Source organism: Salmo salar, chromosome ssa19 (genome assembly GCF_905237065.1).
Source record: "Salmo salar chromosome ssa19, Ssal_v3.1, whole genome shotgun sequence".
NCBI lineage: Eukaryota > Metazoa > Chordata > Actinopteri > Salmoniformes > Salmonidae > Salmo > Salmo salar.
In genome coordinates this window covers 68,923,942-68,936,500 of record NC_059460.1, presented here as the reverse complement: position 1 = coordinate 68,936,500, position 12,559 = coordinate 68,923,942, and the positions used below count along the sequence as shown (strand labels likewise).

At 41.7% G+C, this 12,559-nt stretch overlaps 1 protein-coding gene across 2 annotated transcripts in view; it reads right to left on the bottom strand.

Annotated features, from left to right (window-relative positions):
- LOC106579432 (cadherin-23) overlaps positions 1–12,559 on the bottom strand; it is a 706,260-nt gene that overhangs the window by 225,317 nt on the left and 468,384 nt on the right. The window lies entirely within an intron of this gene.

Below are 12,559 nucleotides of genomic sequence, written 5' to 3'. Positions count from 1 at the left end.
CAGGGAGCTAATATCCAGTATGCCCTTATACTTGCCATTCTAAGAGGATGGTCTCTCAAAGAAAAACATTTCCGGTTGGTTTTTCTTTGGATTTTCTCCTACCATATGTATTGTGTTATATTCTCCTACATTATTTTAACATTTCTACAAACTTCAAAGTGTTTCCTTTCCAATGGTATCAATTATATGCATATCCTATATGCATATCCTGGCATCAGGGCCTGAGCAACAGACAGTTTACTTTGGGCACATCATTCACATCAAAATAATTATGAAAAAAAATTGTAAGAGAGGAGCGAGAGAGGGAGAGAGAGAAAAAGAGAGAGGACAGTAGTGGAAGGAGATTTAAGGGTGAGGGGAAACTTATTCATAGGTAGCCCCAAAGTCCATTTAAATTAATCAATCTAAGTCTTAGGAGAGAACATAAAATTCAATTGTGTGTGTGTGTGTGTGTGTGTGTGTGTGTGTGTGTGTGTGTGTGTGTGTGTGTGTGTGTGTGTGTGTGTGTGTGTGTGTGTGTGTGTGTGTGTGTGTGTGTGTGTGTGTGTGTGTGTGTGTGTGTGTGTTGTAGGGCTCTAGCCTTTTCCCAGGGCATTGAGACCAAATTCATCTGCTCACTGTGCTCTGCAGGTGGCACACATCAACCCTTTGGTCAGAGGGGTGCAAGGGGGACGAGGGTGAGTACCCTCAGAGCACCAATGTAAGGGAAATCCAACACTATGAAAAGGTGCATCCAACAGAAGGGAAAAGTGTTCATATTAAAGTACATAGGGAGGAAGTGAAGAGAGGGAGAGGGAGAAAGACAAATAAAATTCTATGTTCCAACACCACCACTCGTTCTTTCCTCTCCTCTTTATCGCTCCATTCCTCTGTTGTTCCACGATGATGGATAAAGTGCTCAAATTAAAGACAGATACACATGGAGGGAGTGAAGAGAGGGAGAGCATCCAAGAAAGACTACTACAGTGGTTGCTCAACTAAAAGTTTTGAGATTATGCTGCGGGACTTAAAGGCGATTTGTGGTTTAGTACGGTGCCCTGTGTCACTGATTCACTGATCCAGACCAGCTTAAGGGGGAGTTAGAACACTGATTATGCTTACTGGAAAATACTCTTTCAAAATTAATGGAAGAGGCAAGTGGAAGGGAGAAAAGACAGCATTCAGAGGTCAAGACAGTGCTTGATAAATCATGATATTTTTATTTTCACTGAATCCCCATGCGGGTATTGGTTAGAATACAATTACGGTGTGGAAATGTTAGGATTATTTTGCTCCCGACCGGTCATGTTGTACAGAGCCATTATGGGCTATTAGCAGGACAATAGATACTTTGTGCAAGGAAATTGATCAGCATTAAAAACATTGTAAATGGGGCCTCCCAAGTGGAGCTGCAGTCTAAGACACTGCATCGGAGTGCAAACTGCGTTACTACAGATACTGGTTCGATACCCGTGCCGGCCGTGACCGGGAGACCCATGAGGCGACAGTGGGCTTTTGGTTTCTCTCCCTCTAAAAACAGAAATAAATCATTCAAAATAACAAACTGACTTTATTTGCAAATTAGTAAGAATGTCTCACCCCATGTTCAAGAATGGCCTTTTTCTCGCTCACTTTCGGTTATTTGAAAACAAAATAATCTCCAAAATAGAGTTATTTTTTAATCAAGCCATAGAAAGTTGGTTGCAATTTCAGTTTAGTCCATCAGAAAATACAGAACAAATAATACAACAAATATTGTGGTTAAACTCAAATATACTAATCGATAAAAAAATACATCATCAATTGGAACCTTTAACAAGTGGAAGGGGGGAAAAGTATTATTATTATTAACCCTGTTTTTCACAAGCGTAGCAGGCTGTGAATTCTGCAAACAAAGTTTCTGGGATGGGCTATTAGCAGGACATTATATATTGGTCATATTGGTCATGGCTCCCGAATGGTGCAGTGGTCTAAGGCACTGAATCTCAGTGCAAGAGGCATCACTATATGGCTGGCCGGGATGTCCTTTTCCAAAAAATAGGCACGGTCGGCTTTTGGATTTTCTCCCTCTATAAACAGAAATAAATATTTTGGCCTTTATAAATATTATTTTGGCCTTTATTCAGATTACAATCGCTCACTTTAGGTTATTTGAAAACAAAATAATCTCCAAAATATTGTTATTTTTTAAACAAGGCGGGAAAAGTAAGGAACTTCTCTGTCGGCCCTGGAAGCCTTTTGAAAACATGTTTTCACAAGGGCTATTAGCAGGACAATAGACACAATGTGGTCCCAAAAACACCTCTCTGACATAGGGTCCAGCATATCTCTTGATGATGATTGGGCACGGGCCGACATGGGCTGCTTTATATAATTAACGTTTCATTATTTATAGTTTTTCCATATTTTCTCATTGTTTCTGTGATCCATTTTTTTTATTAATATTTGAATTCAATTCTTTAACCCCCCCCCCCTTGGGACGGTTGCACTAATGTGATTAGCATGAGGTTGTAAGTAACAACAACATTTCCCAGGACATATATGGGCAGAATGCTTAAATTCTTGTTAATCTAACTGCACTGTCCAATTTACAGTAGCTATTACAGTGAAATAATACCATGCTATTGTTTGAGGAGAGTGCACAGTTATGAACTTGAAAATGTATCAATAAACAAATTAGACACATTTGGGCAGACTTGATACAACATTTTGAACAGTAATGCAATAGTTCATTGGACCAGTTGAAAACTTTGCACATACACTGCTGTCTTCTAGTGGACAAAATCTAAATTGCGTCTAAACTGGAATAATACATTATGGCCTTTCTCTTGCATTTCAAAGATGATGAGAAAAAAATGCAGTTTTTTTTCTTTGTATTATCTTTTACCAGATCTAATGTGTTATATTCTCATATATTAATTTCACATTTCCAGAAACTTCAAAGTGTTTACTTTCAAATGGTAGTATTTAGAGAAAACAACATTTTTGGGACGGGCTATTAGCAGGACAATATACTTTTTCTGTATATTCAGATTACAACCGCTGACTTTTGGTTATTTGAAAATGAAATAATCTCCAAAATATAGCTATTTTTAAACAAGGACTGAAAATGAGATCGTGAACTCTGCAAACAATGTTTCCAGTCCAAGAATGAGATTAGTAAATTACTGTAATTAATACATTCGTTCAATACATTGGAATACAAAATAAGCCATCCATCAACCCGTTATGAGCCGGAGATGAGAGGATCACCAAAACTAAAGGTATGTTTGTTTCAGTGCATTTTCTTGAAAAACAATTGTATAGCCTATCAATGTGTATGAATACTGTGTAATAAAATCGATAATTGTGTACTGTGAATGTGTTTTTGCAGAGCATACAACCATGCCGACAACCATCCGTGGAGATCAGTGGACAAATGGCTGCACAGAAAAAAATGCATGGTTCCACAGAACACCCAAAATATTGGGATGGATCCCGAGGCAAATGTGGCTTCTTCATCAACTTCTTTATGGTTTGTAAATAAAATAATGAAACAACTACTCTCGCCAGCTTTGATTCATGCCTGGGCCTGCAGGACACAGATTTCTTTGTTTGTCGGACAAATCATTGGGTTTAAACTACAGAACAGTTAGCAGGACAATTAGAAGGACAATATACACTGCTCAAAAAAATAAAGGGAACACTTAAACAACACAATGTAACTCCAAGTCAATCACACTTCTGTGAAATCAAACTGTCCACTTAGGAAGCAACACTGATTGACAATACATTTCACATGCTGTTGTTCAAATGGAATAGACAACAGGTGGAAATTATAGGCAATTAGCAAGACACCCCAAATAAAGGAGTGGTTCTGCAGGTGGTGACCACAGACCACTTCTCAGTTCCTATGCTTCCTGGCTGATGCTTTGGTCACTTTTGAATGCTGGCGGTGCTTTCACTCTAGTGGTAGCATGAGACGGAGTCTACAACCCACACAAGTGGCTCAGGTAGTGCAGCTCATCCAGGATGGCACATCAATGCGAGCTGTGGCAAGAAGGTTTGCTGTGTCTGTCAGCGTAGTGTCCAGAGCATGGAGGCGCTACCAGGAGACAGGCCAGTACATCAGGAGACATGGAGGAGGCCGTAGGAGGGCAACAACCCAGCAGCAGGACCGCTACCTCCGCCTTTGTGCAAGGAGGAGCAGGAGGAGCACTGCCAGAGCCCTGCAAAATGACCTCCAGCAGGCCACAAATGTGCATGTGTCTGCTCAAACGGTCAGAAACAGACTCCATGAGGGTGGTATGAGGGCCCGACGTCCACAAGTGGGGGTTGTGCTTACAGCCCAACACCGTGCAGGACGTTTGGCATTTGCCAGAGAACACCAAGATTGGCAAATTCGCCACTGGCGCCCTGTGCTCTTCACAGATGAAAGCAGGTTCACACTTAGCACATGTGACAGACATGACAGAGTCTGGAGACGCCGTGGAGAACGTTCTGCTGCCTGCAACATCCTCCAGCATGACCGGTGTGGGGTGGCATTTCTTTGGGGGGCCGCACAGCCCTCCATTTGCTCGCCAGAGGTAGCCTGACTGACATTAGGTACCGAGATGAGATCCTCAGACCCCTTGTGAGACCATATGCTGGTGCGGTTGGCCCTGGGTTCCTCCTAATGCAAGACAATGCTAGACCTCATGTGGCTGGAGTGTGTCAGCAGTTCCTGCAAGAGGAAGGCATTGATGCTATGGACTGGCCCGCCCGTTCCCCAGACCTGAATCCAATTGAGCACATCTGGGACATCATGTCTCACTCCATCCACCAACGCCACGTTGCACCACAGACTGTCCAGGAGTTGGTGGATGCTTTAGTCCAGGTCTGGGAGGAGATCCCTCAGGAGACCATCCGCCACCTCATCAGGAGCATGCCCAGGCGTTGTAGGGAGGTCATACAGGCACGTGGAGGCCACACACACTACTGAGCCTCATTTTGACTTGTTTTAAGGACATTACATGAAAGTTGGATCAGCCTGTAGTGTGGTTTTCCACTTTAATTTTGAGTGTGACTCCAAATCCAGACCTCCATGGGTTGATAAATTGGATTTCCATTGATTATTTTTGTGTGATTTTGTTGTCAGCACATTCAACTACGTAAAGAAAAAAGTATTTAATAAGATTATTTCATTCATTCAGATCAAGGATGTGTTATTTTAGTGTTCCCTTTATTTTTTTGAGCAGTGTATATTGGTCATATTGGTCATGGCTCCCGAGTGGCGCAGCGGTCTAAGGCACTGCATCTCAGTGCAAGATTCATCACCCTAGTCCCTGGATCGGATCTAGGCTATATCACATCCGACCATGATTGGGAGTCCCATAGGGTGGTGCACAATTGGCCCAGCATCATCTGGGGGTAGGCTGTCATTGCAAGCAAAAAACATGTCTTAACTGACTTGCCTAGTTAAATAAAGGTTAAATCATATTTGGGGATGCAATTTTGTAATGTGTTTGTTTGGTAAATTGTTTTGTAAATAGACAATGAAAAAATACACTTATTTTTATGTTTCTACTTGATCAGAACAAGCTGTAACTGGACTGTAGCATATTACTTACTAAACCTGTTGTTATAAAGGTCTAGTAAGTTATTCTAAGAGAAATGAAAATGACCTGGATGCCATGTACAGTATTATAGTCTCCAAAAGGAAAAATATTACCACAGTCTCTTGCGCATGTCATTTTCCTTTCATAAGGCATCCTTATTTACAAAGCAAATATTATTATTGGATACTCTCACAGCGCACATTTGCAAATCCCAAACTCTAAAAGTAATTGGAAAGGTAGATACAAATTATTTGTGACATTATGGTTACAATAAAGAATGTAAAAGATGCTGTGTTTTTATTTACAGTAGTGATGGACAGCTGGAGGCAATTTGAAAACAGGTTTTCACAAGTGTACTGTAGCAGCTGTAGCCCATCATGCAAACAATGTTTCCTATTAGAAGGACATTAGACTCTTCATAGCCCGCCTACTGTATGTGTGAAAATCCCCCAATGTTCGATGCTTAAGTACTCTAAAGTGTTACATTTCTAACTCAAGACCTCATGCAACAAATAAAATAATACAACAAATATTGTGGTTAAACTTAAATATACTAATTGGTTTAAAAAACTTTATCAACAACTTTATCAACTTTATCAATCACGTACAAATGCAATGATATCCTTGGGCATGCTGTAGTCTTCAAATCTGGTGGATAAATTGTCCCTCAGCTGCTTGATGAAATCTGCCATCACCTCTGTGACAATGTTACGGCCTGGTCCCTCTGCCTGTTGTTTCTTCAGTGTGCTGAAGTGCAGTAGCCTTCCAGATGACAAGTCCAAATCGAACAACACAAGCTTCCTAGTAAAGGCCTCAAATTTCTCCACTTTGTCCGCGACTGTTTCTCTCTTCCTTGTAACTGCAGATTTAACCCATTTAAGTTACAGAATATGTCCGCAAAAAAAAAGCTGTGTTCAGCTTGCAGTTAACGATTCAATGTTTCTGCATCGGGCCCCTATATGGGGCGAGAAGGCCACTGAAAGTTCTATGCATAGAATGTATTATGAACTACAGTGGGGGGAAAAAGTATTTGATCGCCTGCTAATTTTATACATTTGCCCACTTACAAAGAAATGATCAGTCTATAATTTTAATAGTAGGTTTATTTGAACAGTGAGAGACAGAATAACAACAAAAAAATCCAGAAAAACGCATGTTAAATATGTTATAAAATGATTTGCATTTTAATGAGGGAAATAAGTATTTGACCCCTCTGCAAAACATGACTTAGTACTTGGTGGCAAAACCCTTGTTGGCAATCACAGAGGTCAGACGTTTCTTGTAGTTGGCCACCAGGTTTGCACACATCTCAGGAGGGATTTTGTCCCACTCCTCTTTGCAGATCTTCTCCAAGTCATTAAGGTTTCGAGGCTGACGTTTGGCAACTAGAACCTTCAGCTCCCTCCACAGATTTTCTATGGGATTAAGGTCTGGAGACTGGCTAGGCCACTTCAGGACCTTAATGTGCTTCTTCTTGAGCCACTCCTTTGTTGCCTTGGCCGTGTGTTTTGGGTCATTGTCATGCTGGAATACCCATCTGCGACCCATTTTCAATGCCCTGGCTGAGGGAAGGAGGTTCTCACCCAAGATTTGACGGTACATGGCCCCGTCCATCGTCCCTTTGATGCGGTGAAGTTGTCCTGTCCCCTTAGCAGAAAAACACCCCCAAAGCATAATGTTTCAACCTCCATGTTTGACGGTGGAGATGGTGTTCTTGGGGTCATAGGCAGCATTCCTCCTCCTCCAAACACGGCGAGTTGAGTTGATGTCAAAGAGCTCCATTTTGGTCTCATCTGACCACAACACTTTCACCCAGTTGTCCTCTGAGTCATTCAGATGTTAATTGGCAAACTTCAGACGGGCATGTATATGTATTCTTGAGCAGGGGGACATTGCGGGCGCTGCAGGATTTCAGTCCTTCACGGCGTAGTGTGTTACCAATTGTTTTCTTGGTGACTATGGTCCCAGCTGCCTTGAGATCATTGACAAGATCCTCCCGTGTAGTTCTGGGCTGATTCCTCACCGTTCTCATGATCATTGCAACTCCACGAGGTGAGATCTTGCATGGAGCCCCAGGCCGAGGGATATTGACAGTTCTTTTGTGTTTCTTCCATTTGCGAATAATCGCACCAAATGTTGTCACCTTCTCACCAAGCTGCTTGGCGATGGTCTTGTAGCCCATTCCTGCCTTGTGTAGGTCTACAATCTTGTCCCTGACATCCTGGAGAGCTCTTTGGTCTTGGCCATGGTGGAGAGTTTGGAATCTGATTGATTGATTGCTTCTGTGGACAGGTGTCTTTTTTACAGGTAACAAGCTGCGTTTAGGAGCACTCCCTTTAAGAGTGTGCTCCTAATCTCAGCTCGTTACCTGTATAAAAGACACCTGGGAGCCAGAAGTCTTTCTGATTGAGAGGGGGTCAAATACTTATTTCCCTCATTAAAATGCAAATCAATTTATAACATTTCTGACGTGCGTTTTCTTGATATTTTTGTTGTTATTCTGTCTCTCACTGTTCAAATAAACCTACCATTAAAATTATAGACTGATCCTTTCTTTGTCAGTGGGCAAACGTACATTATCAGCAGCGGATCAAATACTTTTTTCCCCCACTGTATGTTAAACATGTTAAATTTGTAGTGTAGGCCAATTAATTGTGCTAATATTATATACTTATTATGTTCTGGCCCGCCAGCATCCAATTGATAAAATAGGATTTGAAGAAATAGCCCACCCGTGTGTGGTCAACTATTTCAGCACAGTTTCGCGCTGCTCTGAGACAAGCATGGGGACTGGTCTTTTATTTTATTTTCACTGAATCTCCGTTTGGGTATTGGTTAGCCTACAATTAGAGTGGCTAGGACAGGCAAGCCCCATACTATTGTGGAGGACTTAATTCATCCTGCTGCCGTGGATATGGCTGGGATAATGCTGGGAAAGGCCCCAAAAACTATACAGACAATCCCTTCATCAAACAACACTGTTTCACGTAGCATCAGTGACATGGCTGTAACACATATAATTCACTGGTTTATATGTGAAGCAGTAATTGTTTCAAAACATGGCTGAGAAACTATTTGAAACATTTACTGCTTCACACACAAGCCAGTGAATTATATGCGTTATTGCTGGATGAGTCAACTGACACGGCTTCTGGTATATGTCCGTTATATTTATGGTGGGTCAAATGAGGAAGACATCCTCTTCTGCAAACCACTGGAAACCAGGACAACATGAGAGGATATTTTTAAAGTACTGGACAGCTTTGTGACATCAAATGGACTTTGGTGGTCAAGATGTTCTGGTATCTGTACTGATGGTGCAAAAGCCATGACAGGAGACATAGTGGAGTGGCAACGAGTGTGCAAGCAGTTGCTCACGCAAAACATCAGTCTCAGCGTCAACAGTGAAGCGGCGACTCCGTGTCGCTGGCCTTCTAGGCAGAGTTTCAAAGAAAAAGACGTATCTCAGACTGGCCAATAAAAAGAAAAGATTAAGATGGGCAAAAGAACACATCCACTGGATAAGAGGAATTCTGCCTAGAAGGCCAGCATCCCAGAGTCGCCTCTTCACTGTTGACGTTGAGACTGATGTTTTGCGGGTACTATTTAATGAAGCTCCCAGTTGAGGACTTGTGAGGCAGCTGTTTCTCAAACTACACAGTCTAATGTACTTGTCCTCTTGCTCAGTTGTGCACCGGGCCTCCCACTCCTCTTTCTATTCTGGTTAGAGCCAGTTTGCACTGTTCTGTGAAGGGAGTAGTCCACAGCATTGTACGAGATCTTCAGTTTCTTGGCAATTCTCGTATGGAATAGCCTTCATTTCTCAGAACAAGAATAGCCTGACGAGTTTCAGAAGAAAGTTATTTGTTTCTGGCCATTTTGAGCCTGTAATCGAACCCACAAATGCAAATGCTCCAGATACTCAACTAGTCAAAAGAAGGCCAGTTTTATTGCTTCTTTAATCAGCACAACCATTTTCAGCTATGCTAACATAATTGCCAAAGGGTTTTCTAATGATAAATTTGCCTTTTAAAATTATAAACTTGGATTAGCTAACACAACGTGACATTGGAACACAGGAGTGATGGTTGCTGACAATGGCCTCTGTATGTACTGTAGATATTCTATTAAAAATCAGCCGTGTCCAGCTACAATAGTCATTTACAACATTAACAATGTCTACACTGTATTTCTGGTCAATTTGATGTTATTTTAATGGACAAGAAAATTTGCTTTTCTTTCAAAATCAAGGACATTTCTAAGTGACCCCAAACCTTTGAACGGTAGTGTATTTGAGAGTGGATTCTCGGCCCTCATTAGCATGAAAACTAAATACAGGCACAGACTGTGTGTGGAAAATTATTTAAGACTGAGACTCTCTCCAATACAACCCAACATTGCAGATTTATGTGCATCCTTTCAAGCACACCCTTCTCATTAACCTGTGGTGAGTTATTCACTATGTTTTATGAACAAATAAGGTGTTATATGAAAGATGGCTAAATAAAGAGAAAAATTATTGATTACTATTATGTTGTTATTTGTGCCCTGGTCCTGTAAGAGCTCTTTGTAACTTCCCACGAGCCGGGTTGTGACAAAACCTCACACTCATTTTCATGTTTAATAAATGTATCTTATAGTGTGTGTGTGGTAGGCTTACGATGTTGGCAAAAAACAACATTTGAGAGTGCGCTGACCCTGGTGCTAGAGGTGGTATGTAGCTGGAGGTTGAATGTTTGAAGGGGTACAGGACTATAACAATTTTGGGAACCACTGCTCTAGTACAGCCAATACTACAAAAAGTAAAATGTTTCTCAAAGATGGCCTCTGGTGGTCAAACTAGCACTAAGTAACATTAATAGCAACAATGGCTGACAATTAAATAACGTCTTATAGAATTCTGCGGCAGCCCGCAAGGTGTGCTGCAGTATGACGCAACTTTTATAGGAAGGACCACTGTACTACCACTTGTTCTCTTCCTCTCCATCTCTCCATTTTCTCCAGTTCCACCATAATGGAGGGAGTGAAGAGGGAGGGAAAAGCAGAAAGATAAACATTTCAGTGCCAACCACCAGTCTCTTTTTCTCTTCATCTCTCGTTCCACAGTGATTACTTTTCTTTCTTCCCTACCAGCCCAGCAGCAGGGTAATTTGCAATACATTTGACTGCCGGCTACATTTTAATTAGCAATCGGACTCCCTTAATTACACTGACCGGAACCTTGTTAATAATGGACAATCAGGTGTTCATCAGTGACAACACGTTGCCAAAGACACCAGCAGGACAATGAGGGAGGGATAATAATGTGCCAATATATCCAACAAACACCGGTTTCTATATCATTATCACTTTTATACAACGGGTTACCAACATATTCAAATAATGATCAACATATTTTCATTAAAAAAACGTTATTTTGATAAATGTATTCATACTATTTCCTCCTTCCACAAGATATAATCCCGACACAAATCTAGGGTTCCTGGAGACGCGACTCAGTCGTTCGTTCTTTTTGTTCTGTATCTATGAACGCGACCCAGTCGTTCAGTCTTTTTGTTCTGCATCTATAAACGCGACCCAGTCGTTCTAAATGTTCCATTGCCATACTGACTGGCAACGTTCTTATCCCTTCCTTGCTAGCTAGCCAACTACAGCTAATTTACATTTACGTCAAAAAGTGCAGCCAGAATATCAGCAAAATAGCTGCATTTGCACTTGTTTAAGCTGTTTTCTAGTTAGATTTATTTTGATATATCCATAACAATGAGCTTATGATGCGTGACTTTGCCTGGCAGAGAAAATATGCTCTCTTGTCAAGACAATCCATGACATTCATTTGTGCTGATATTAATAAATCAATCCATACACTCTCTTTGTTATCCATCACAGCTGACATAGCTATAGCTACTTATTGTATGTCACATTTATCTGTACATTCCCCTGGATTGTGCATTGGTTGAAATATCTGTTGGAGTCTGTGCTACTACTTCTGCTGCCTTGCTTCAGCCTTTTGGGTGTTGATTGTGCTGCAGTGTTGTCTTTGTTTTTGGCCAGGATGTTGTTCCAGCGTTTTCTGTCTGTCAGTGACAGACGCCAGAAGCTATGGAGCGAACCTTCGCACCGATGCCCACTCACTGACATATTCTCCCTCGCTTATAAACCAGCATTTGCCAGTTTCTGGACTGTCGTGGTCCTGATGCTGTGATTTGTGTATGTAGTTGTTCCCGCTGCCCTGCAGATCTTGGGTAGAAGTGGGTGGAGATAAAATGTAAGGGCATTCTCCGGGCATTTAAATAGATATTTCTCCAGTGATGCCACCGGGCATAGTGGGTTCCCTGGCTGCTCGAACATAAATCCCCTCTTGGACTCCATGTCCCTCTCCCTTGGGTCCTGATGATTCTTTGTGGCCTTGTTATATGCGAGAGTGGCATATCTGAGAGCGAGAATGTGTTGTTATAATATTGTTTTCCAGTAGCCTAATTACGCGTGCAACTTAGAAATAACTCAAACAGGCTATGAACAATATACCATAGACCGTTCTCGTCTGTTTTTACGAGGAATAAGTTTGGCTTTAGTTGTCTGTTCCCCTCTTTTCCTCTTCGACCCAGATGTAACTGGAGGATGAACCACACTTTCTGGACCAGAACCCTTGGTGTATCGGGATTCAAAGCCTGGGAGTTTTGGAGCTGGGCCATGTCCTTATCGGTGATGGGAGGGTGGCTGTTTGTGATATATTTTCCTTGCCTTAGCTGTTTGATGAGGCCCAGAAATACATGATTCGAGGTGGTAAATTCAGTGTCCTTCATAAGGCACCAGCTTCGGGTCATTTAGAATCCGGTTGAGCTCACTCCGGAGTACCAGGTAGCTACTTATGCTGTACTGCTCCCCCCTCCCATTTCGTACATTTCCATAAAACTGTTGGAGAATGACGTTAAACTCTTCTTTAGTGACAGTTTTGAACTCGAAGCCCTCGAAGTAACACACAGCCCAGTTTGTATTCTTAA